General features: G+C 36.6%; 1 protein-coding gene and 1 long non-coding RNA gene across 3 annotated transcripts in view; one reads left to right on the forward strand and one right to left on the reverse strand.

Annotated features, from left to right (window-relative positions):
* The window catches only part of LOC143234427 (uncharacterized), a 72,740-nt gene that overhangs the window by 2,017 nt on the left and 45,596 nt on the right, over window positions 1-25,127 (reverse strand). The window contains exon 4 of one of the 2 annotated variants that reach the window (XR_013018650.1): window positions 17,129-17,254. The exons of the other annotated variant lie outside the window; for it this stretch is intronic. This is a non-coding gene — a long non-coding RNA (uncharacterized LOC143234427). Of the gene's footprint in view, window positions 1-17,128; window positions 17,255-25,127 lie in introns of those variants that run through there. 2 annotated transcript variants of the gene reach the window in all.
* Window positions 18,171-25,127, forward strand: part of LOC143234426 (zinc finger MIZ domain-containing protein 1-like) — a 140,361-nt gene continuing 133,404 nt past the window's right edge. Inside the window, exon 1 of the mRNA XM_076471789.1 lies at window positions 18,171-18,744. The gene's annotated coding sequence lies outside the window, so the exon portion shown is untranslated. The remainder of the gene's footprint in view (window positions 18,745-25,127) is intronic.

The following is a 25,127-nucleotide window of genomic DNA, read 5'->3' on the forward strand; positions in this document are numbered from 1 at the left end:
TGAGAGGTTTAAAAATAACTCTGATTAGGCTTAGGGATATAAAAGAAAGAGACTATATCATCCTTTTAAAGACGATGAACTCTAACGTCGAGACTAATTAATTCTGGTGGCGTCGTACTGCTGTCGTGTTTCTCGTTTGGTGGACAATAGACTCGTGGAACGTGATGGATGTTTACAACCCCAATAAAGACCAATACGAATAACTTATGTAGATCAGCGCCTAAGCCTTTAACACGAAATAACGCTTATGTTAAATAACTATTTATTTTGATGTATGTTCTCAATAAGACGAATACGTGTGTAATAGCTGCTTTGACTTTAACTGTTTTGTCTCAATATAAAATATTGTAACTGTTCTCTCTCAATATAAAATATTGTTCTCTCTCACTATCGGATACTTCAACCATTCTCTCTCAGAGTGTTTCAATTGATATATTCACAGTTATCTCTCACTACAAGATATTTCAACTGTTCTCTTCATCACAAATCGAAGCCATGCTACGTACTTTTAAACTTTTTCGTTTCTGTTGTTAAGGTTGGGCGTGGCCTTGTTGTTAATGTGCCGAACTACGTATCTAGTTGTTTCCATTCTACTACTGCAAAATCAGTTTCAGCTCCGTGAAGACACGTGTGCTTCATACGGTTGATAATATAATGTCACCATACGATTTCAACAGCCTATAAGCGTTGTCCATCCTTCTGATATATCAGTTTAAAATTTATGTGGCTAGCATATAAAACCCAAAACGAACAAAACATGTTTCTTTAATTCTGATGTAGTTTTAAAACCAGAAACGAGGTTGGATAATTTCACATAAATACTCCAGTTAAATATCTTTTCTTTGGTAGCAGTTCTTTAAATTCATCTATTATACAATTATGTTCTAAACTGTCTAATACATAGTCTACCGAAACGTAATATCATCAGTAGCTACTATAGCTTGTGCAAATTAATTGAAACAAATGGTCATTTTATAATATTTTCAGCATGGCGGTCGGTGTAGGCTCGCTGGACCCGCTGATTTCCTTTAATAGTCATTTTTTCACATAGACAGCGTCATTAGCTGTGTTTTGCAGTACGGTCGATCTATTTTTGGGATATATGACGAAATTTTGAGGGATATTACGTCATTCGAAATTGTGTTAGAAGGACAAGGAGACCAGTCAAAAAACAACTTCTTACCAACTCAATGAAGAAAAACGGTATCAATGGGGTCTGAAATACAAGAACTGGAATCAAGAACAATGGAGGAAGGTGTTATTCAGTGACGAGACTCATTTCTTCGTACAGGGTCAAAGAAGTCTGCATGTTCGCAGATCTTCAGGTGAGAAACTTCGAGAATCTCACATCAATCAGTTCGTAAAACATCCCTTGAAGAAGATGTTTTGGGGCTTTTTCAGCTACTATGGCGTCAGAGGCTTACATATCGTTGAAGGTATGATGCGAGGACCACAGTACATCGAAGTTTTGCAGAGAAGAGTTTTCACAATTGAAAAAGAGATTTCCAGATGGATCTGGCATTTTTCAGCAAGATCTGGCTCCGTGCCACACATCGAAACTCGTGAAGAATTTTATGACTACAACGCGAATAAAGTTGCTGGACTGGCCTGGAAACTCTCCGGACTTAAATCCTACTGAAAATCTTTGGGCGATTTGTAAAGAAAGACTTCGGGGAAAAGACTGTACTGCGAAAGATAAGCTAATTGAGGCCATAATTGAGGTGTGGTACCGCGATCCAAAAATTAGTAAAGATTGCAGTCAACTTGTGGACTCGATGCCAAAGCGGGTTCTTAGAAATAAAACTCAAAAAATTAAAAAAAAATCGTAATTTTCCGTCTTGTTTCAATTAATTTGCACAAGGGTGTAGTTCAATATGAGTTCTCATTAATAAGACAAAATTCAAGTCGATAGCATCTGGATTTTGTACAAGGCTTTCAGAGAGGTCCTTGTCGAGGCACATTTTTTTTAATCTATCTGTTTTATTAAGCCATCTTCAAAAGGAGAGCATATTTACAATACACATACGTAACTAAATTCATTGCATATAAAAGAAAAAATTAACAAAATATATCATACACAAGGAAGTAAATATTTGAGAATTAAAGGTTTGAATAAACTTTCACATATCCATAAAAATTGAAGAGACCGATTTAATTTTTTTTATCATGAATGTCGCGAAACCTTCAGAATTTTATCTTTGATCGCCTCAAACGTTAGTATTAGCACTGAATGGTTCTTTTGATATTTGTCATATATAAATCCTAGGTCTTGGTGGGTATATGGATACCATATTACAAGACAATAACATAACAATCACACCATTCTTTACAGGTTCCTAATAAGAAAAGGGTATGATAACATTTGTAATGAGGCTTGTTTTTTCTATGTCACTAGCCACTGTCCACTGCAGTTTCACTATTTACAAACCTGTGCAACTTATAGTTTCACAATGTTACGAACCTGTGTCCATTGCAATTTCACCGTTTACTAAACCTTATATCTCACATTTCCGCTATACTGTTAGCCAGTGGTTGATAGGTAATTTTAAACTTCACAATACACTACAGTACTTGTTAATTGTCATGCCCATAAAGAAAATAAAGGAAGACAGAGATTCGTCATGGCTTAGTAGTTAACCTGCTTGGCTGCGTACCAGAAGGTCCGACTGACTTTTCAGCATGAGTTGCATTATAAACGTTCGAATAGTTGAACAAAGCCCTCGTGACTGTGAGTATTATTACCTGTAAGAATTGATGGTAAACATACCTGAAGCTGTCTCTGACGCTGAGTTAATGGAATAATTGACAACTTGAACAAATAACGGTAATACAATATTTAATTTATTATTGTTTTATAGCGCTGATTCAATCGCCTATTAACATTTAATGTAATAAGTAGCTTGAAAGCTATGTATAATTTGCATATAAATACACACACACAAAATTTAATTAACTAGTTATTATTTCAAAATTATGTTCACGTTTGTTCTTTTCTCGCAGAGCAGATGGCGCACCAACTCCAGATATTCCTGTTTTGTTTTTTTTTCTAGTTGGTATAAGTAGCAAACACGATACTTTCGTTGCTTTGGTTACGTGTAATTTTCCATAACAAATATTGGTCGATTACTTACCATATTGATTATGGTATGTATGTTTTCCACTTAGGTAAAATATCGAACAAATACTAAACTATGTGGTATCTGTATGCAGTGTTACAGATGGTCAGGTAGGTTAAGGCGTTCGACTCCTCATTTGAGGGTCGCGGATTCGAATACCAGTTGCGTCAAACATGCTCGCCCTTTCAGCCGTGGGGGCGTTATAACGTGACGGTCAATCCTACTATTCGTTGATAAAAGAGTAGCCCAAGAGTTGGGAGTGGGTGGTGATGACTAGCTGCCTTCCCTCTAGTCTTACCCTGCTAAATTAGGGACAGCTAGCGCAGATAGCCCTCGCGTAGCTTTGCGCGAAATGCAAAATAAACCCCTCCCCATTTTTTGAAGAGTTTGAGCTTACTCATATTAGACTTTAGAACTTTGTCCGTATGAACAGTTTATCTGGAATAAAATTTGTGTTTTTTGTTTGAAACATGTAAACTGTACCATCATAGGTGAACATCCATAAACTTCACCTTAAATCATTCTTAACACATCTTTAGTCAGGTATATTCAGATAAAAGTCTCGATTGTTGTTGTTTTGAATTAAGCACAAAGTAAGACAAATGGGCTATCTATGTTCTGGCCACCACGGGTATCGAAACTCGGTATTTAACGTTGTAAGACATACCGCTGAGCCACTGAGTGACAAAGGTTTCGAAATGTCCCTGCATGTGGTTCGACATTCATGGTAACAGAATTTCTAAAGGTCGTGAACGTGTAGTAATAATTTCACTCAGAAAAAGGATGTATATACTAGGGTCTGAAAACTCATGCCACTTTGGGGAAGGAGCGAGAAAACCCGAAGGGGTTGTACAGATAATTGTACAAACTGGTATCAGTTAAGATATTTCTCCCTTATAGAAAATTCAATGGCGTATGAATCATTTGATCCTTGTATACTGTTACACAAATCCATTTGTGATTTTTTATGATTACTCTTTTCAATAAATTTCTTGTACCTGCGATATACAGATAGTTTTACATTATCTGTCGAAAATCAGTGCACCCGGATACCACAGAAACAAAAGTTGCTAACTTTAGTTTCGCATTACGATAATTAAAACAATACATTGGAATTATGTGCAGCTTTAACTTTTATAAACTAATTATTTTCATTACCATGAACGCTACGTTGCATGTATCTCTGAGTTTAAGTCTCAAAACAACAACAAAGTTCCCTAATGTTCTTTTCTTTGATAGCTGATCCAGCAACACATATCACAACAACAAAAACAGCCCACTTTTCAACCACCGGAACAGAGATATGTCTTCTTTTTTCTCTCTCTCTCTCTCTCTCTCTCTCTCTCTCTCTCCAGTTATTCCTGTAATCGCATTTCATCAAAGTTGGCAAACAATTTGACAAAAGAAAACTGCACAGCATTAGTAGAAGCGCCACGAGTGTCTCGAAGATGAACTACATGCTCTGTGTAAACCGTAAAAAGAGTAGATCTTGTTTACGAAATTAAAAATAAATAAAAAACAAAACACGCTGTTGATTTTACTAATCGTGTTCTTAAAGGGATTACATCGGAGAGAATGAAATGTTCTGTAACAGATATGAGAACCTTTACAAATACACTGACAGTTCACCAGCGCGTGTGATAACTTACAAAACACACTTGTTGACCTTCAACGGGACAGCTAAAAAACAAACAAAGTAACATTCCCGCTCACTCTAGAATTTTCTGGAAGTGATTCCTGGCACACATCCCGTATGTTTCTTGGATTATCGTAAAACATGGTGATGGTCTCTGTTACGTTTTCTTATACTGATGACAAATAATATATGAAAAAAAAACAACGTATCCGTGTATTTAAAAATGGCTAACCCTAACAGAACACCAGTGCAAGAGAAAGGTGTGTAAAAGATACCAAGCTATAAAATTCTAGTTTGTAAATTATTCTTAACTTGAACTTTTAACGAGACATTTATATAAACTTAAATAAAATCACTACTTCTCTAATGAACTAGTAAAATATCAATCTCTTTGTGTTGAATTTCGCCCACAGCTAAACTAGGGTTATTTGTCTAAAATTTAACAGTAATAGACTAGAGGGAAGGCACTTATTCATCACCATCCAACTTTCCTTTCTTGACAAACGAATAATGGAAGCGACCGTCACCTACTGCTGAAATGGGGAGCGTCTGTGGTGTGACGGGGATTTGAACCTCTGATCTCCTGATTCCGAGCCGAGCGTTCTAACCAGTGGCCATGCTGACGACAGACCAAAAGTGAAATATTGACTACTAAATATACTTTCTGGAGATAAAGGTCGTGATTTTGCTTAGTTTCAAATAGTCTGAGAAATAAGTTCTGGAAATAAAATAGATTTACATCTTATGTAGCTTTGCGCTTAACAACAAATTAGTAAACAAAAAAATGATAGTTCATATCTGAATTTTTCTTCCTAATATGACGATCAAAAATTAATGCACTGCATTTTATGGAATCATGGTTATCCACCAGGTGGCTCTGAAAGCAATATTAATGAAGCATATGAGAAAAAATAATTCTTATTTTTATTGCGTATTCTTCTGCTCAGTTGAAAAAAAATTTGAATGTTAGATAATTAGAATATTCTACTAAATCTTACATGTGTTTTAAATGAATTCAATGATTATTATTTTATCCACCAGGTGACTCAGAGAAAAGTTTGTTAGTCTATTCTGCTGCAGAGCTACAGTGCGCTATCTGTTATGCTCACCGGTTTTTGGCGTTGTAAGTTCTTAGACTTACCTCTGTCCCTGGCCCGGCATGGCCAGCTGGATAAGGTACTCGACTCGTAATCCGAGAACTGTGGGTTCGAATCCCCGTCGCACCAAACATGCTCGCTCTTTCAGTCGTGGGGGCGTTATAATGTGACGGTCAATCCCACTATTCGTTGATAAAAGAGTAGCCCAAGAGTTGGCGGTGGGTGGTGATGACTAGCTGTCCTCTCACTAGTCTTATACTACTAAATTAGGGACGGCTGGCGCAGATAGCCTTCATATAGCTTTGTGCTAATACGAGACTAAACCTAGAGTTTAGAACTCCTGTTACGCTACATTTTTGCATTGGAAGTATAACAACATGAAATTCTCGACGCTAATCCAGCGGATTAACACTTTCACTCCAATGTTAGTTCATGTGTTTCTTTAATGAAGTACCACATCGTTTTAAAGCTAAACAGATATATTTGCTATTTGTTGGTTACTGTAGGATTTTAGGCTTAACTAAGATTTTCGAATACTATTATCTAGTTTTATCCTAAACTGTGACATAAATTATCACTATGAATTTTATATTTTTCTAGTTGTTGTTCAATTTCGTGCAAAATTCTCGGGTGTTATCTAAACTAACTGTTCCTAACTTTCAAGTGATAGATAGAGGGAAGAAACTAGTCAACAACACCAACCGCCACGCTCTTGGGTTATTCTTTACCAACGAAGAATGGAATTGATATTAACTTTATAACGCCACCATAGCTGAAAGAGTGAGCATGATCGGTGAAGGAATTCGAACTCAAGACCTTCAGGTTGCGAATCGAATGCCCTAGCCATCAGGCCCTGCGAGTTTTAAGTTATTTGAGTAAATGTTATAACTTGCACTGTAATCATAATTTACGTTAATTGGTCTTTCAAAATACACGATACAAGCTATGTAAGACTTCATTTTATATAAACCGTTAATTACTAATGGCCTCCTGGTGGCTCAACGGTAAATCCGAGGGCTTAAAGCTCTAAAAATCAGGTTTTGATAATCTTGGTGAGTGAGTGACATATAGCTTATTGTATTATTATGTAGCTTAACAACAAACAAACGAACGATGGTCAGTAATGAGATCTGGACATTTTGTTACAGCCACATTGTTACTAGGAGAACTTCTAACGAGCACGTTCTTGTTACATCATTTTTGTGACATAGCAGTTTTGTTACATATTCTGATTTTGGGACACTTAGTTTTTAAATGTAACACTTGTTGGTGCCAATAATATAAACTGATAACACCTCGTATATTGTACAGTAACTTGGGGACCATTCAAAAATTTACTTAACCTTATGGGAGTGAGAGAATGTTTAAGCCTCTGTTACAATGTGTTACAGATGGCGGTGGGTGTCAGAAACAGCATCACATAAAACGTGAATAATTTTAAACATTTGTTGTACCTTAACAAAGTTTAAATTTAATATGTATCATAGTGGTGAATTCTTTCAGTCGTGGGGGTGTTATAATGTAACAGTCAATCCCACTATTTGTTGGTAAAAGAATAGCCCAAGAGTTGGCGGAGGGTATTGATGAATAGCTGCCTTCTCTATAGTCTTAGACTGCTAAAGTAAGGACGGCTAGCGCAGATAGCTCTCGTGTAGCTTTGTGCGAAATTCGAAAAACAAACAAACAAACAAAACTTCCTAGACAGTCAGTAACGTACGACGTACAGTAAGTAATAAAGCCTAACATATACTTGTATATACTTTATTTTGTTGTTGTTTTCAATAAATCTTCCTCCATTTTTTTTCTGTTTTAATTAAAATTCATGACTTTATTGGGATATTTGTACATTGGTTAATGTAGTTGGTTGGACATAATTTGATTGCTTATTCTTGAAAATTTTGATATACAGTTTGATATGTCGTTACAGTTTGATATACAATTGTATTAAATAATACAGCGGTTTTCGAGTAGACCAAATTAATGTATTATATATATTGACATCAACCAGTCTTTCAGCACCTAACTGCTACATTTTTAAATTTTTTGTAGCAGTTGGAAAACAGAACATAGTTTAATAATTTTTCTTTGTGCATCCAAGAGTTTATAACGTTAAACAGTGAGTACAACACAGATAGCCCTTCGGGTAGCTTTCGCCTCACAATGTACAGCAACATGCTTCAGAGGAATAAATAAATAATGTTTATTGAGACTTAAATTTTGTTTGTTATGTGGAATATCTTAAATGTTATACTTCGTACAAATAAATGAAAACACAAGTGAAACCCAGTCCCATGAAGACATTTGATAGTATAGTTTATCAAATATAATAATTCTAAGTTTTTATTATTATTATACTGTTGAAAATCCAAACGAAATCGCAAAATGCTACTCCAAAAATTATAATGTCGTATCATCCAAAATGGTCCGGCATGGCCAGGTAGTTAAGGCACTCGACTCGCAATCAGAGGGTCGCGGGTTCGAATCCCCGTCACACCAAACATGCTCGTCCTTTCAGCAGTGGTGGCGTTATAATGTGACGGTCAATGCCACTATTCGTTGGTAAAAGAGTAGCCCAAGAGTTGGCAGTGGGTGGTGATGACTACCTGCCTTCCCTCTAGACTTACACTGCTAAATTAGGGACGGCTAGCGCAGATATCCCTGGTGTAGCTTAACAAACAATTGATTCAAAATATATTATAAGGTTTATTTTACACTAACGAAACTAGGAAAGTTTTAATAAAACTTTTTTCAACCTTCCGTTCTCTATTTTGCCTATGCGAACGGAAGGTGGCGCTAACATCGCCATTTGTCGCATGCATTGGTACTGTGACAAATTTTTTTACTCTTATTGTTTTTTATCAAAATCAAGTTCCACGTGGTCAGCAGTGAATTTACGAGACTTACAACACTGAAATTTGAGGTTCGATGGTTTTTGTTATGGATAGAGTGCTGATAGTCTATTGCGTACTTAAAACAAACCCTAAACATGAAAATGAAGAATACAATTAATTAGCATAACTACTGGCAGTGATTTCGAAGTAGATACATCGTTGGTAACTGGAAATTACAAAATTTTTCACAGTGCTTAACAGAAGAATAACAGAAGAAAATACGAGCAACGTACGCACTGCTAGCTACAACACTTATCGAGGGGACAAAGTCCCACTTACGTTTCGACAATTCCAAGTATCTCAAAGAGGAAAGAAGAACTAACACAGTGTAGCGCAAAAAGCCTTGAAACATATACGCACCATGTTGTTTATAAATGCGTGTGCTGTGCCAAATTCCACAAAACTTGAATAAATATTTTTCTGTGTAATAAATATTAACACTCGTTTAGTTACCAGCGTAACTAAGGTCACGCACGTCAACACTTGTTTACTTACCATCGTGACTTTCCCGTCGATAAACTTTAAGTTCCAGGTGTGGCTTCTACGTATTTAAACTCGTCCAAACATATTCATGTGTAAATAACATTAAATAGCATCATTTCAATGTCTGTGATTACCAAATATTGACCCACCTATAGATTCTAATTCCTTAGGACACTTGGCCCGGCATGGCCAGGTGGTTAAAGCACTTGATTCGTAATCTGGGAGTCGCGGGTTCGAATCTCCGTCAAACCAAACATGCTTGCCCTTTCAGTCATGGGGGCATTATAAAGTTACAGTCAATCCCATTATTCGCTGGTAAAAGAGTAGCCAAAGAGTTGGCGGTGGGTAATTATAACTAGCTGCCTTCCCTCTAGTTTCTAGTCTTACAGTGCTAAATTAGGGACGGCTTCCGCAGATAGCACTCATGTAGCTTTGCGCGAAATTCAGAATAACCAAAAAAACAACCCTTATGAACCGTGACTTTTGTTAACATTCACTGAAACCTAGACAGACAACGGCTTTAATGAATAAAGTGTATTTCTCAGAAAAGTAAGTAATATATGTCTTCACTTGATCAAGTGTTTATCATAGAAACGTAATTAAAATATGTCTTTAATTCATAAAAAGGTTTTCATTGCCTAGTGTTAGATCATCTGGTTCACGTAATTTACGTGATTGGACTTGTCTGTGTACCGTAATATTTTCATACGTCTTACAATTGATTAGAAACAAACACAACATTCATAATTTAACATGTTTGCAGGTCGAATGTTTACTGGCTGCCTAGGACGTATTGTTTTGCTTTGTTTTTAATTTCGCACAAAGCTACTCGAGGGCTATCTGCACTAGACGTCCCGAATTTAGCAGTGTAAGACAAGAAGGAAGGCAGCTATTCATCACCACCCACCGCCAACTCTTGGGCTACTCTTTTACCAACGAATAGTGGGAGTGACCGTATATTATAACGCCCACACGGCTGAAAGGACGAGCATGTTTGATGTGCCGAGGATTCGAACCCGCGACTCTCAGGTTACGAGTCAAGCGCTCTAACCACTTGGCGATGCTGGACCTCATAACACAAGTACACTAGTGCGAAAGAGACGAACTACAAAACTGACCAAACTTTTTGTTACATTAGTGTTTTTTTAACAAAAAATATAAATATACTTGTCCCTGATGGTTCAGCTAAAATTCGGGGCTCGATTCATTGCGGTTGACAGGTTACAGATACTCCATTATTTCCTTTTACTACCGGGGGATATCATGAGGTGTCAGATTAAATTCCCCCCCCCTCCGTTATAATACTACTCGTTGTAAATAACTATCCAAGAAACTCATTTTCTAAACTATCCGCTTGAAAACCATAATAATTAACGTCTAACTGTATTATTGGTGGTCTGTGTTTTAACGTTTTGTTCGATTAACCAAGAATTTCATGGACCGACGTAATGAATTTCCTGCAAAAGTCAAAAGTGTGAGAAAAATGTTTACGAATCAGATTTGAGTCCTAACAGTAATTTTAGGGTTAAGTTTCCGGATTTATAGTGCTAAAATCCGGGGTTTCATACCCGTCGTGAACAAACGCCGATAGCTTTAACACAGCAGTTACATTCTCCAGTTTGTTTTTTAGGTTTGATGAAATTAAATGTCTTTTAAACATCTATATTAAACAATAAGTTTACGCGCATCGCAACGTTAACACATAAAAGTAAGGCCCCCATTGGCACAGCAGCATGTCTGCGGACTTACACCGCGATAAACCGGGTTTCGACACCCGTAGTGGTTAGAGCACAGATAGCCCATCGTGTAGCTTTATGCTTAATTCCAGACAAACAAACAATTAAAGGAAGGGAAAAATAAGTTTATTCTATGGTGTTTGGCAGGATGTTTTGGTGTAGACACAAACAACTAAGTTTCTGTCCGACTGGCACGTGCTGTTTTAAATTATTCCTCACCCCCAGTTCTTTGTCAATGTATGACTGTGTTTGGCAGGTATAGCATTATTAGTTAAAGAGGGTTATTTTTAGGCAGTTCCTTTTTTTTTTTTCTCGTTGAGACTGAGAGGTTAAGGAGGGATAGACAAGTTTACGTGGGAGCTGGTATCAGACAAACAAACACTTCTCGGTGTCACAGGAGATCTATTTACGCTATTCCTCGCTTCAACGTCGTTTGGTTGTGGCAGACAATTGTTGAGTTTCACCTCTAGAAATAATTTTAATAACTCATTCTTTTCTCTATATGCTACAGAGAAACACCTCGCAGGAAACAAACACGAATTCCTCCATAAAATGGTTGCTCCACAATTTATATTTAAAGAAAGAAGAACACATTTTAAAGGTTTGTTTTTGTTAATACTGATTTCGAGAGATTCACACCCGATTTATGTCAAAACCGTTTATCTCTCTAGTTACTAATATGTATCACAGTCGTTATTAGCCGTATAAAACTTTAATAAGTATTTCGTTAAGAAGGTTGTATACTTGTGCTTTAGAAATTGACAGTTGACTGCTGCTATCTGTTAATGCCTTGAATGTCATCAACTACCAGCATTGAGAATGTTATTACCTTCCAACACATTAACTGTCATTACTTGTCAGCACATTACCTGCCGGCACCTTGACTGTCATTAACCACTAACACATTGACTGTCATTACTTGTCAGTACATTTATTGTCATTACCTGCCGGCACCTTGACTGTCATTATTAACTATCAACCTGCCGGCACCTTGACTGCCATTACTTGTCAGCACATTTACTGTCATTACCTACCAGCACCTTGACTGTCATTATACTTGACAACTTATTAAATACAGGCTTGTTTACTGTAAAAAAACTGGTTCAAACCTGGACATGATTATATTTGATGGCTAATTAAACTCAGACTCGTTAACTGTTGACAACTGGTGGAAACCTGGATACTTTTATATTGACAGCTTATTGCTGAAACAAGTTGACAAGTGAATAAAAGGACGTGCTGTCAGTTGATAAAACCATGGATAATTTACATTCAGTAGATGATTACAGATCCTTTTGTTTGTGATCTAATTTGTAACACTTGATGCGACATGAAATGATTATATGTGGATAAAACGTAAATTTATTGACAATGTAGAGTTGGTTAAAGTTGTTAAATAACTACAAATGTGGTTCTTCACACTTAGCATCTGGTAAAGCCTTTAGTTGTTAACCGTTGACAGTTCGCTGAAATCTAGAATTGTTTACAGTTGGCAATTATTTGAAACCTTGACGTTTTTAGAACTGACAGCTGGTTGAACCTTTAGTTGTTAACGGTTGGCAGGTTTCTGAAACCTCTACTCTTTTAGTGTTGATAGTTGGCTGAAAGCTAGGCTTGTTTACATCTGGTATCTGACTGAATACTGCGCTTATTTAAAGTTGGCAGCTGGTTGAAACCTAAATTTGTTTACATTTCATATCTGTCTGAAACCTAGAATTGTTTACAGTTGATACTTGTCTGGATATAATACACAGAAAAGGAGACATCTGTAGAAGGCCAAAATCACTAACGTCCTGTCTAGATATAATACACAGAAAGGGAGACATCTGAGGAAGAATCACTAACGTCCTGTCTAAATATAATACACAGAAAGGGAGACATCTGAGGAAGAATCACTAACGTCCTGTCTAGATATAATACACAGAAAAGGAGACATCTGAGGAAGAATCACTAACGTCCTGTCTAGATATAATACACAGAAAGGGAGACATCTAAGGAAGACCAAGATCACCAACGTCCTGTTTTGATATAATAAATAGAGAGGGAGACATCTGTGAAAGGCCAAGATTACAACGTCCTGTCTGGATATAGTACATATACAGAGAGATAAACGGTTATTGGTTTAGTTAATATTCTTTTCTAAATGGTGATTGGTTCGAAGCCCAAGTTAATATTCTTTCCTGATGGTGACAGATTTGAAGACTTGTTTTTCTTGTAGTTATTAAGTACAAAACTACACAAAGGGCTATATGTGCTCTGTCTACTACCGATATTGAAACCTGGCTTCTAGCAGTCTACGTTCGCAGACATATCCCTGTGCCGAAGGTTTAACTTTGAAGGTTTAAACATTAATTTGGTTAGAAAAAAGTACTTTAATAATAATAATCTTGTGTTGGTTAATAAAATTAATGAATAATTAAAAAGGAAACAAATATTTAATTGCCATCAGTAGAGATAAAATCATTACGGTAAGAAAATACTCCATCGATAACAGTTATAGCATAAAACTTTGATAACATTTCAAATATTTTTAATAACGTTATCAAAACCAACCTTTAATCATAAGAAAATCTTGATAATTTATTGTTCATAAAAGAAACGGTAAGCTTATTTTTCTACACTAAAAACAGTGAGAAGTATTTTCAAGAACATATAAAAGTGTCTCTTTTTATACCACTTGATTTTTGTTTAAATATGGCTGCTAGTTTGGCCTCTGTTAGAACTGTTGATAAAAAAGATGGCGAGCTGAGATCGAATTTGTGCGATGCCACAAGTTAGTTTTCTTACTGTGTACAATTTTGTTTGGTTTATTTTGAATTTCGCGCAAAGCTACACAAGGGCTATCTGACCCTAATTTAGCAGTGTGAGACTAGAGGGAAGGCAGCTAGTCATCACCACCCACCGCCAATCCTGAGGCTACTCCTTTATCAACGAATAGTGGGATTGACCGTTACATTATAATGCCCCCACAACTGAAAGAGTGAGCATGTTTGGTGTGACAAGGATTTGAACCCCCGACCCTCGAATTACGAGTCCAGTGCCTTATTCACCTGGCCATGCCGGGTCTTGTGTACGGTTATAAAAGTGAGAGGAAGTCCTTTATCGTAGATGATAGGTGGCTAAGTGGTTGGCCTCCCTTTGGTCAGTAGTTTGAAATTAGGAACAGGAAGACATATTGTTAGTAAATTTTTGATAAATAAAAACTTTTTATTAAATTCATCAAGATGCATGACATAAGCTAATTTGTGGTCCTAACAATTCATGTTTTCGGTCTGTTTTGTTTTTCTACATATTTTTTTTTTAGAAATTAGGAGACAGGTGAAATAGTCATATTTCTACATCCTCGAATGCTTCCGCGGTGAGTCTCAACGCGCATAACGTGATGGGCACAACAAAATAGTCCAGTGCGTTGTTTTGTGTTACCTAGCAACGAACTAATTCATGTAGAAGTGATTTAGAGAACAAAATAATTTTTATTCTTGAAAATCGTTTTTCGTATAATTCCTAAGATGTTTTCATAAATATATGAAACAGCAAAATCATGAGCAAAGTGAAGAATGCCTTAAACGTTGCTTGTTATTTTGTTAATAAGTACAAGGTTTCATAAAGGGCTTTATGTGTTCTGCCCACCACGGGTATTGAAACACGATTTTTAGCAGTATAGGTCCGCAGATATACCAGTAGGAGGCGCGCGTTAAATGATAAGGAAAATAATCGTTTCCTGTCAGAGTAATTTTAGAAAAAAACGATTAAAAAATAAAATATTTATTTGTACCTAAGCGCAAGTTCACATAATGGGCTATCTGTTTTTGCGCCTACCATGGGCATCGAAAACCGGATTTATAGCGCTTTAAGGCTGCAGTCTTAGGCTGAGATATAGGGGGAGGTGGTGCGGTAAACGTAATGTTCCTAAGTTTAATTGCAGTATTAATAGAACTATGTTTAATGCTTCATATCCCATATTGTGCTAAGCCTAATGGCCATGATTCCGCACAACGTTCTCATAGATAGTCATTTTCAAGTCAGTTTCTGTGAAAGAACAAAAAGTTCATCTTAGACCACATACACTTTTTTACAGATACCCAGCTGGATTTCGACTTTCAAGATCACACTTAAGCGTAGCGAAAGCACGAACGTGCATTGGACCAGTATTGGAGACCTAACAGGGGAGACTTCTGTAATCCAATTAGTTTAGCCAACTTATGCATGAAAATAGACTCACTCATTGTTTGTCCACCAAATATCGTCTTTCTACCGAATAAAAGACACATTCTAATCTATTTTAACAGTTATTGTTTTATGAAACGTAGTCAGACTCCAATAATTTCGAGGAGTGTGGCGTTGTTTTTATGCGGAACCGATAGGTTAGTATATCTGTTTTAACAAAACGTAGCTGAGTGTGGCATGGACTACAACATACTAGAATATTAATCCGAAACTCCATGATTCGGAATCCTATGTTGTAAAATCACGCTCCGCTCTTTGGAGTTATAAATGCGACATAAGAGTAACAGTCAAATCTCACTATTTGATTACAGTATCTAAAGAGTTAGCAGTGGGTACTTTTGACTAGCTACATTCTACCTTATCTCTCAAGGGACGTCTGACAGTAGGTAGTTTAGTTTGTTCCTTTGTATTTAATTACAAACAAACTTCCATCTAGTCTATCATTTCTAAATTAGGGACGTCTGACAGTAGGTAGTTTAGTTTGTTCCTTTGTATTTAATTACAAACAAACTTCCATCTAGTCTATCATTTCTAAATTAGGGACGTATGATAGTAGGTAGTTTAGTTTGTTCCTTCGTATTTAATTACAAACAAACTTCCATCTAGTTTATCATTTCTAAATTAGGGACGTCTGACAGCAGGTAGTTTAGTTTGTTCCTTTGTATTTAATTACAAACAAACTTCCATCTAGTCTATCATTTCTAAATTAGGGACGTATGATAGTAGGTAGTTTAGTTTGTTCCTTCGTATTTAATTACAAACAAACTTCCATCTAGTTTATCATTTCTAAATTAGGGACGTCTGACAGCAGGTAGTTTAGTTTGTTCCTTTGTATTTAATTACAAACAAACTTCTATCTAGTCTATCATTTCTAAATTAGGGACGTCTGATAGTAGGTAGTCCAGTTTGTAGCCAATAGACAATAAAAAAAGTTTTTCTTCGCTATTTTTGTGAATTTAATATTTTATTCACTGAACCTGGCAAACCATATTCTATCTATGAAGGTTGCACACACTGTTCTATGAAGTTAAAATATATACAAATACATAAAAATTTAGAACGACAAGACTCTCAGTAAAAGATAACAATATGCAGCTGTAGTTATTAACTCAACCCATAGAATATATTACTTATAAATGTAATGAATTCTTGTAGATGCACTATATATCACTGTTTATATATATATACAGAGAGAGAGGATATATATATATATGATATAAAGGTTACAAGATATATCCTTCTGTATATGTCAAGTAAATATATTTGGGTGTAACGTCCCTCGTATTCTCTACCAACCAGGTTTAACTTCTGCATTTAGAGTTTGTTGTCTTACCTCACAAACCACTTATCAACTCACACATTAACGGTCTTACCTCACAAACCAGTTATCAACCCACACATTAACGGTCTTACCTCACAAACCACTTATCAACCCACACATTAACGGTCTTACCTCACAAACCACTTATCAACCCACACATTAACGGTCTTACTTCACAAACCACTTATCAACCCACACATTAACGGTCTTACCTCACAAACCACTTATCAACCCACACATTAACGGTCTTACTTCACAAACCACTTATCAACCCACACATTAACGGTCTTACCTCACAAACCACTTATCAACCTACACATTAACGGTCTTACCTCACAAACCACTTATCAACCCACACATTAACGGTCTTACCTCACAAACCACTTATCGTACTACATATATAGTGAAGCTTAGTGTTAATGTTGGATTATTGATGTGATTCTGTAGTGTTAATGTTGGGTTATTGATGTGATTCTGTAGTGTTAATGTTGGGTTATTGGTGTGATTCTGCAGTGGTAATGTTGGGTTATTGATGTGATTCTGTAGTGTTAATGTTGGGTTATTGATGTGATTCTGTAGTGTTAATGTTGGGTTATTGATGTGATTCTGTAACCAGATTCACGCCTGACTTTAATAATCTTCAATCAAAATTTTTCCTTACCGTCCCGTCTGGTGGTTGAAAGCTAAAATTCGAGGCTCAATCCCCGCAGTAAACACAGGACAGATACTGAAACGTGTAATTTTGCACTCAAACAAAACAAGGTAAGAGATTTTCCTTATATCCTCATTTAAAAGTAAGCAAAAAGTGTTGTAAGCTTTTACTGTACTTTAGACAATAACCCGTGTACATTTTTAATTACGTCATATCAGCAGCTTATTTGTGACGTTGGTTAAGAGGTTTGAAGTTGTACATAAAATATTTCAATTCTTTTAAAACTACTCTTTTGCCAACGAATAGTGGGATTAACCTTAACTTTATAACGCTCTTACAGCATGTGTTCGTATGACGTAGATTCGAACCCGCGACCCACATATTGCGAGTTGAGCGCCTTAACCACCTGGCCATGCAGGGTCTCTGTTAGTTGGTAAAAGAGTTCGCGGCGGATGAAGATGACTAGTTGTCTTTCCTTTGGACTTTCACTGCATAAATAAGGGGCGGCTAGTGCAGATACCCCTCGTGTAACTTGGCGCTAATTTCTAAACAAACCGAATAGTGTGATTTAACCGAACTCTGAAAACTCAACAACGGAACTTGAGTATATTTATGTGGCAGCAGAATGCGAACCATGAATTCTTGGATTTGTAGTCACCATTTCCAAAATCTTAGATCCGTTACTGATACTTAGTTAAGGAAAGAATATTCTTTTTGTACAGCTAATGAGACTTCTATTGTTTTATTGTGCAGTTAAATTGTGTTTTTAAACGAGTTTAGCCTTGCAGACATTTTCTGAAACTTACTTATTAGCTAACGATTTGATTTGATCAAGAGAGAGACATACACCTCGTAGAGAACGTTAGGTTGTTTTCGTTTCGTTTGTAGACTGTAAAGCGTTTTGTTTCATTGTTCCAAGACAGAGAGATGTTAGAAACTCGCGCTTGCATAAGCTTAGCGCGCGCCAGCGAAGTAAAGTGCCCTCTGACTACTAATTGTGATAGGTGTGATGGTATAGAGATCTTTCTGTGACTACCAGCAAACGTTTAAACACATTAGGCCAGAGGTTATGTTAGTCAGCACCGCTAAGAGGTCAAAGATCTCAACGAGATCCAAAGAAACCGAACCACGACACGCCCGAGCCACTACCAATTGGCCGACTCTGCTGTCAGTCAGGCTTGCGTAGAAAACTAAGTGATCCGTCGGAAACAGTAGACGTTGTTAGAACTCGAGAGCTTTTGGGCGCCACTCGTGACGGAAAAACTTAAGCCTAGCTCCTCGTCCAGCGACTCGTATTTCCAATTTGAAAAGAAGCACGTGCGATAATAGCTTTAAATACTGAAACATATCTCCTTCAGTGACAACACGTTCAAACCGTGTGATTCAAGTATCCTTTTTATGTTATAGTGGAAAGTGGTTGGAAAGAGGGTTAGAAAACCAGGGTCTCACTGTCGGTATCACAATGGTTTTCAAACATTTAGTTTTACTGCTGGCCTATAGCGTAAATCCACAACGACCAAGTTAACTCGACAAAACCATTACCGTGTCCATTACACGCGATAGTTTCTGCACAAGTTTTTTAAAGGTGGGTGTTTTTTATTTATTTTTAGCTTTAATTACTATCTCTATTAGAGTTTCAGTGCGGACTAAAATACTACTCATGCTATGCCAGAGTTAGAAATATGATACAACGAAAACATAGCTGTATTTTCCACTGTTTAACATTGGACATTTCTGTAATTTTTGTGCGCGAGTGTTGTTTTTGAATAAAAGTTTAAAGCTCTTGACGACCGCTAGGGTGACAAATGTTTTGTTTTTGAATTTCGCGCAAGGCTACACGAGGGCTATTTGCCATAGCCATCCATAATTTTTCAGTGTAAGACTAGAGAGAAGGTAGCTAGTCATCAACACCCGCCGCCAACTCTTGGGCTACTCTTTTACCAACGAATAGTAGGATTGACCGTGACATTACAACGACCCCACGGCTGAAAGGGCGAGCATGATTAGTGTGACGGGGATTTGAATCTGCGACCCTCGGATTACGAGTCGAGTACCTTATCCAGCTGGCCATGCCGGGCCTGGACATTTGTGTAATTTTTGTGCGCGTGTGTTATTTTAAATAGAAGTTTAAAGCTCTTGATGACCGCTAGGGTGACAAATATTACATTTACTCCGCTCCTCACCACTTAATGGTTTTAAATTATCAATTAACAAATAATTTTATAACGTTAATCTTAAACTCTTAATTCATCATAACTGTTCCAGTCAGTAACGTTACATATACTAGTACTAAAAGTGAAGAAAAAAACATAAATCGAACTAGAACATAACAGTTGTTCTCTGGAACCCCTTAGTGCATTGCTTCGCCTCCCCATCCCTTTTAGATTTATTTTTCTGATTCATTGCCGCTTGGGGACCACGTGCTTGAACTTGACAGGCGACAGATGCTGAAGTTCAGGGACCAAACAGTAAAACTGACACTTATGGAAAGAACTAGATCCGACACGAATACCTGAGTGACGTTCAACAAAATATCTTTATATTTTACTAAGGACAGTCCTACTAGTGAACGAGATCTATATAAATAGCACGAGTTTGAACTACACTATGTAACACAAATTTTGTTCCTGGATAGCATATGTTATTTCTTAATTGCTTATGTTGTAAAAGTACAGGAAATGACCATTATTCCCTTCAGACTTTGCTTCTGTGACTTGGATAATGAAATTTAGAAATTAACCTATTTTCTATGTAAAAACGGGCAAATTTGCACATTTTTATTTACATAAGGTCTGAATAAAACAACATATGAATCAATATGTACAAGTATTTATATTAAAGTTATACTAAAATGTTTAGAAGTGAGTAGTTTTTTGAGATTTGTGACTGTAATATAAATCACTTTCACGTATCAGCCCCCAAATATAATCTCCCATCAAGTTTTCGTTATACGCTCCCAGGTCACAAAAACAAAGTTTGAAGAGAAAAATAGGTCTTTTCCATTTACTTTAGGCATAAGCAACTGGGAAATAACACTTTCTGACCATGAACAAGAAAAAGTAGAAACTTTGTTACATAGTGTTATCAATATAACCTTCATATATTTCACACACAACACATGACCCCTTTGTAAAGGACGAGGGTGAGAGGGCAGAACCAGTAGTTTCAGTTCTATAATACGAATGTGTACAAAATAAACTACTGTTCGCCAGCCATGCAATTACTGGGGTAGGTGTTTGATGGTATATATATATAAATATGTAACTCAGCGCAAGAAATAGTTCACGAGATATTGTCAATTAAATAGAGAATTTTCTCGGGTGAAATTTGAAAATTACGTTTAGAATATGACACCCAGAATAAAACATGTAATTTCAAGAAAAAGAAAACTGAAACTGCTTCATATAATCCATTCTTGTCAGACACTACAAGTATTAGTAATACAATATTCATTTAAAACATGATTCGTTTGTTTTATTCGTTCGTGTATAAAGTGGTAAAATGAGAAAAAGAAAACAAACAATTATGTTAAAGGTAACAGTTGTAACTTACAAGCACGTAGCGCCCTCTGGTGTTCTATAAGTGGTATGGTTTTGTCAGGAAGACAAGAAATTTAATGTAGAGAAATGATATGAAATGCGATAAAACCAAATGAAATATGAAGAGCTTAATAAATAAATAATCTTCGAAAAACTTAAGGATAGAAGTGAAGAGATTCAAGATAGAAGTGAAGAGATTCAGCCATACGCACTATGGAGCACTGCTAAAATGGTTTAAAAGTGAGACAAATTGAGGGTGAAATAAATATAACAGAAAATATGTATTTATATGAGGTATTTCCTGTTAAACAGGTAAAAGTGTAACGGATCAGACACATTTATTGTAAAACAGCTTAAAAGTGTAGCAGATCTGAGACATTTGTTTATGTCGTTAACAGTACTGGTTAAACTGTTTAATGTCGTTAACAGTACTGATTAAAGTGTTATCTCATTAACAATACTGGTTAAAGTGTTTAGTGCAATTAAAAGTACGCGTTAAAGTGTTTTATGTTGTTAACAGTTCTGGTTAAACTGTTTAGTTCCATTAACAGTTCTGGTTACACTGTTTAGTTTATTAACAGTTCTGGTTAAACTGTTTAGTTCGATTAACAGTTCTGGTTACACCGTTTAGTTCTATTAACAGTTCTGGTTAAACTGTTTAGTTCTATTAACAGTTCTGGTTACACCGTTTAGTTCTATTAACAGTTCTGGTTTCATTGTTTAGTATATCTGTATATAATTTTTTTTCTACTTTTCATATTTTATTACATACACTGTAATGTTTTCAACAAGAATTATTTTTCATTGTTGGCTGAGTATGTGGTTTCAGGATGTACTAAAATTTATTAAAATGGTTAACAAATCTCGTGAGATATCGTTATGATTATGAGGGCTATAAGCGACGAGTGTATCTACCTAACTGATGAATGAGTGTATCTACCTAACCGATGAATGAGTGTTTCTACCTAACTGATGAATGAGTGTTTCTACCTAACTGATGAATGAGTGTATCTACCTAACCGATGAATGAGTGTATCTACCTAACCGATGAATGAGTGTATCTACCTAACTGATGAATGGGTGTATCTACCTAACCGATGAATGAGTGTATCTACCTAACCGGTGAATGAGTGTATCTACCTAACCGATGAATGAGTGTATCTACCTAACCGATGAATGAGTGTATCTACCTAACTGGTGATTGAGTGTATCTACCTAACTGGTGATTGAGTGTATCTACCTAACCGATGAATGAGTGTATCTACCTAACCGATTAATGAGTGTATCTACCTAACCGATGAATGAGTGTATCTACCTAACCGATGAATGAGTGTATCTACCTAACTGGTAATTGAGTGTATCTACCTAATTGATGATTGAGTGTATCTACCTAACTGATGAATGAGTGTATCTACCTAATTGATGATTGAGTGCATCTTGAATTTGATTTTTCGTCTTTAAGTGAGAGGCTGTGTTAACTTAGTTATAAGCTTGCTTTAAACAGATGATATACAATTTAATTAATTAAACAAGTCTTTTAAAGTTATTTTCTTCTAAAATAACAACGTTTTCATCTTTTGTGTCCTTCTGAAGAAATTCGCTGCTTTTGTTTTTATGCCAACCATGTCTTAAATGATTCTCTATAGGCGCAGAGGAGACCAAAAATTCCACCGAAAGTTCGGAATAACGCAAACTTTTCTCATTTCCTCCGTGGTCAAACGCACGTGCTCTGCTGCCTTTATTTCAGGCCGTGCGACTCGTAATCTGAGGGTCGCGGGTTTGCATCCCGGTCACGCCAAACATGCTCGCCCTTTCAGCCGTGGGGGCGTTACAATGTTACAGTCAATCCCACTATTCGTTGGTGAAAGAGTAGCCCAAGAGTTGGCGGTGGGTGGTGATGACTAGCTGCCTTCCCTCTAGTCTTACACTACTAAATTAGGGACGGCTAGCGCAGATAGCCCTCGAGTAGCTTCGCGTGAAATTAAAAAACAACAACAAAGTTTTATGTACTTATTAAAAATTATTCAGGATACTGGGCGTCTACATCCGACATATAGGTGTAATGACTTGTTACTTACAACGTTATACCTGGTGTAATGACTTGTTATTTACAACGTTATTCCTGGTGTAATGACTTGTTATTTACAACGTTATTCCTGGTGTAATGACTTGTTATGTACAACGTTACATCTGGTGTAATGACATTTTATTTACAACGTTACATCTAACATATAGGTGTAATAACTTGTTACTTACAACGTTATACCTGGTGTAATGACTTGTTGCTTACAACGTTACCTCTGACATATAGGTGTAATAACTTGTTACTTACAACGTTATACCTGGTGTAATGACTTGTTACTTACAACGTTACCTCTGACATATAGGTGTAATAACTTGTTACTTACAACGTTACCTCTGACATATAGGTGTAATAACTTGTTACTAACAACGTTACATCTGACATATAGGTGTAATGACTTATTACTTACAACGTTATACCTGACTTGTAATCTGAGGGTCGCGGGTTCGAATTCTCGTCGCACTAAACATGCTCGCCATTTCAGTTGTGGTCTGCTATAATGTAACGGTCTATCCCACTATTCGTTGGTAAAAGAGTAGCCCAAGAGTTGGCGGTTGGTGTTGATGACTAACTGCCTTCCCTCTAGTCTTACACTGCTAAATTAGGGACGGCTAGTGCAGATAGTCCTCCTGTTGCTTTGCGGGAAATTCAAAAACAAACCAACTACACATTTTTTTGTGCAATGTGAAGCGCAACTACTTTCACATCCTGTTTCTGTTACAAACTATGTAAGTTACTTTTATTTTTGCAGACCATTACCGATCACGTGACTTACTGCAGGAGTATTTAATAACTGTATTGTAAGATAATAACTCAATACCACATCTCCCTTGCGGCAACAGCGTGAAGTCTGTATGCTTATAACCAAGTCTTGACGCCCGCTGCGGGCATAGCAGAGATAGCCCTTTGTGTGTCTTTGTGCCTTAACTTTAAACAAACAAACAAACAAAACTTATTAAAGGTCCCCAGCGGTTCTGAAACAATATAATGTAAGACCAAAATACAGATTGTAAGGTTTAAGGTTCGCACCATGCTTTCTGTTCAGCGTGAGTTATAAACTGGACAGTAAATTCCGATACTCGATTCAACTAACTATATAAAGCCCTTGTGGCGACTGGTTCTGCTAGCTAACAGCCTGCCCTCTGGTCAGTAGTTTAAAGTTAAGAGTATCTATACCTTAATCCTAAAGGATCCTAGTCCAAGATGTTTAGCCCATAATATACCGTTGAGATTAAGATTACAGTAACATACCACCAAAACAGTGTAGGTTATATTTAAATATTCTGTTGATTGGTTCTCGAAGTGGACAGTGGAGTCCTTCTCCAAAGATAGTTCACCGTCTAATAATTATTTAGTTTGTTAAAAACTATCATATTCGCTAAGACTTATATCAGCGACATGTTTTCACTTTAGATAAAACTGTAACTGTTTGTGCCACCACTATTAGGTCTGTTGACTGAGAAACGAATGCCGGGTGCGGGTAGGGGTCTCTATATTATTAATTACTCATATTAGGCCATCTATCAGTAGACAACTCAATTTACAGGGTTGTAAACCCGTGGGGAGTTTATATATATATATACACTACCAGTCCTTCCTCTTGTCATGCGATGGTTGATAATTTCAGGCTAAAAAGCAAACTGAAACTTGTGACGTTGTGTGTTAAGAAAGGTATATTGTAACCATTCACTGAGGCTCTAGTGTATCCGTAGATGATGCTCCAAACTCCAAACTCGTAAACACCCCTTACCTGTTACAGAAAGAGATGCAATTGGCACCTGACCTTTCCAGGTTTCCACAGGTCTAAACTCCAATGAGATGAGAGAACACTCATAACCAGACTGTCTAATTGTAGCAACCTGACAAACTTCCTCGACAGAAAGTTCAAGTTAAACACATTGTCAACACGTGATTACCATACTCATGTTAAAAATGAACAGATCAGTAAGGAAGAACAAATCAAAGAAGCACCTGACGTCTACAGGGACCTAAAGCCCCATGCTGAATCGATCAGACAGCCTCAGGATACGGACGAAAATAAGTCCGACCCATATATGTGACAGCTGCGGTGAAGAGGCAAAGGTGACGTTAATTATAAAAAATATCTACTTTATCTAATCAGATGGAGTATCCCCTCCCCGGTTTTATTGGTATTAATACTGTATATCATTATGCAGGATTATACCCAGGTGTAATTTAGGAGTTAACGTGCTAGGCTGAGTAGCGAAGGGCCCAAGGTTCAGATCGCGATGTCGGTAAATAAATTTCAAACTTTCAGCTGTGGATGGATCCATTATTATATTACATAAATTATAAGAATTACAAGCAATCATATTTTGCTGTTAC

This window comes from Tachypleus tridentatus, chromosome 12, assembly GCF_004210375.1.
Source record: "Tachypleus tridentatus isolate NWPU-2018 chromosome 12, ASM421037v1, whole genome shotgun sequence".
In the NCBI taxonomy this organism is placed as follows: Eukaryota; Metazoa; Arthropoda; class Merostomata; order Xiphosura; family Limulidae; genus Tachypleus; species Tachypleus tridentatus.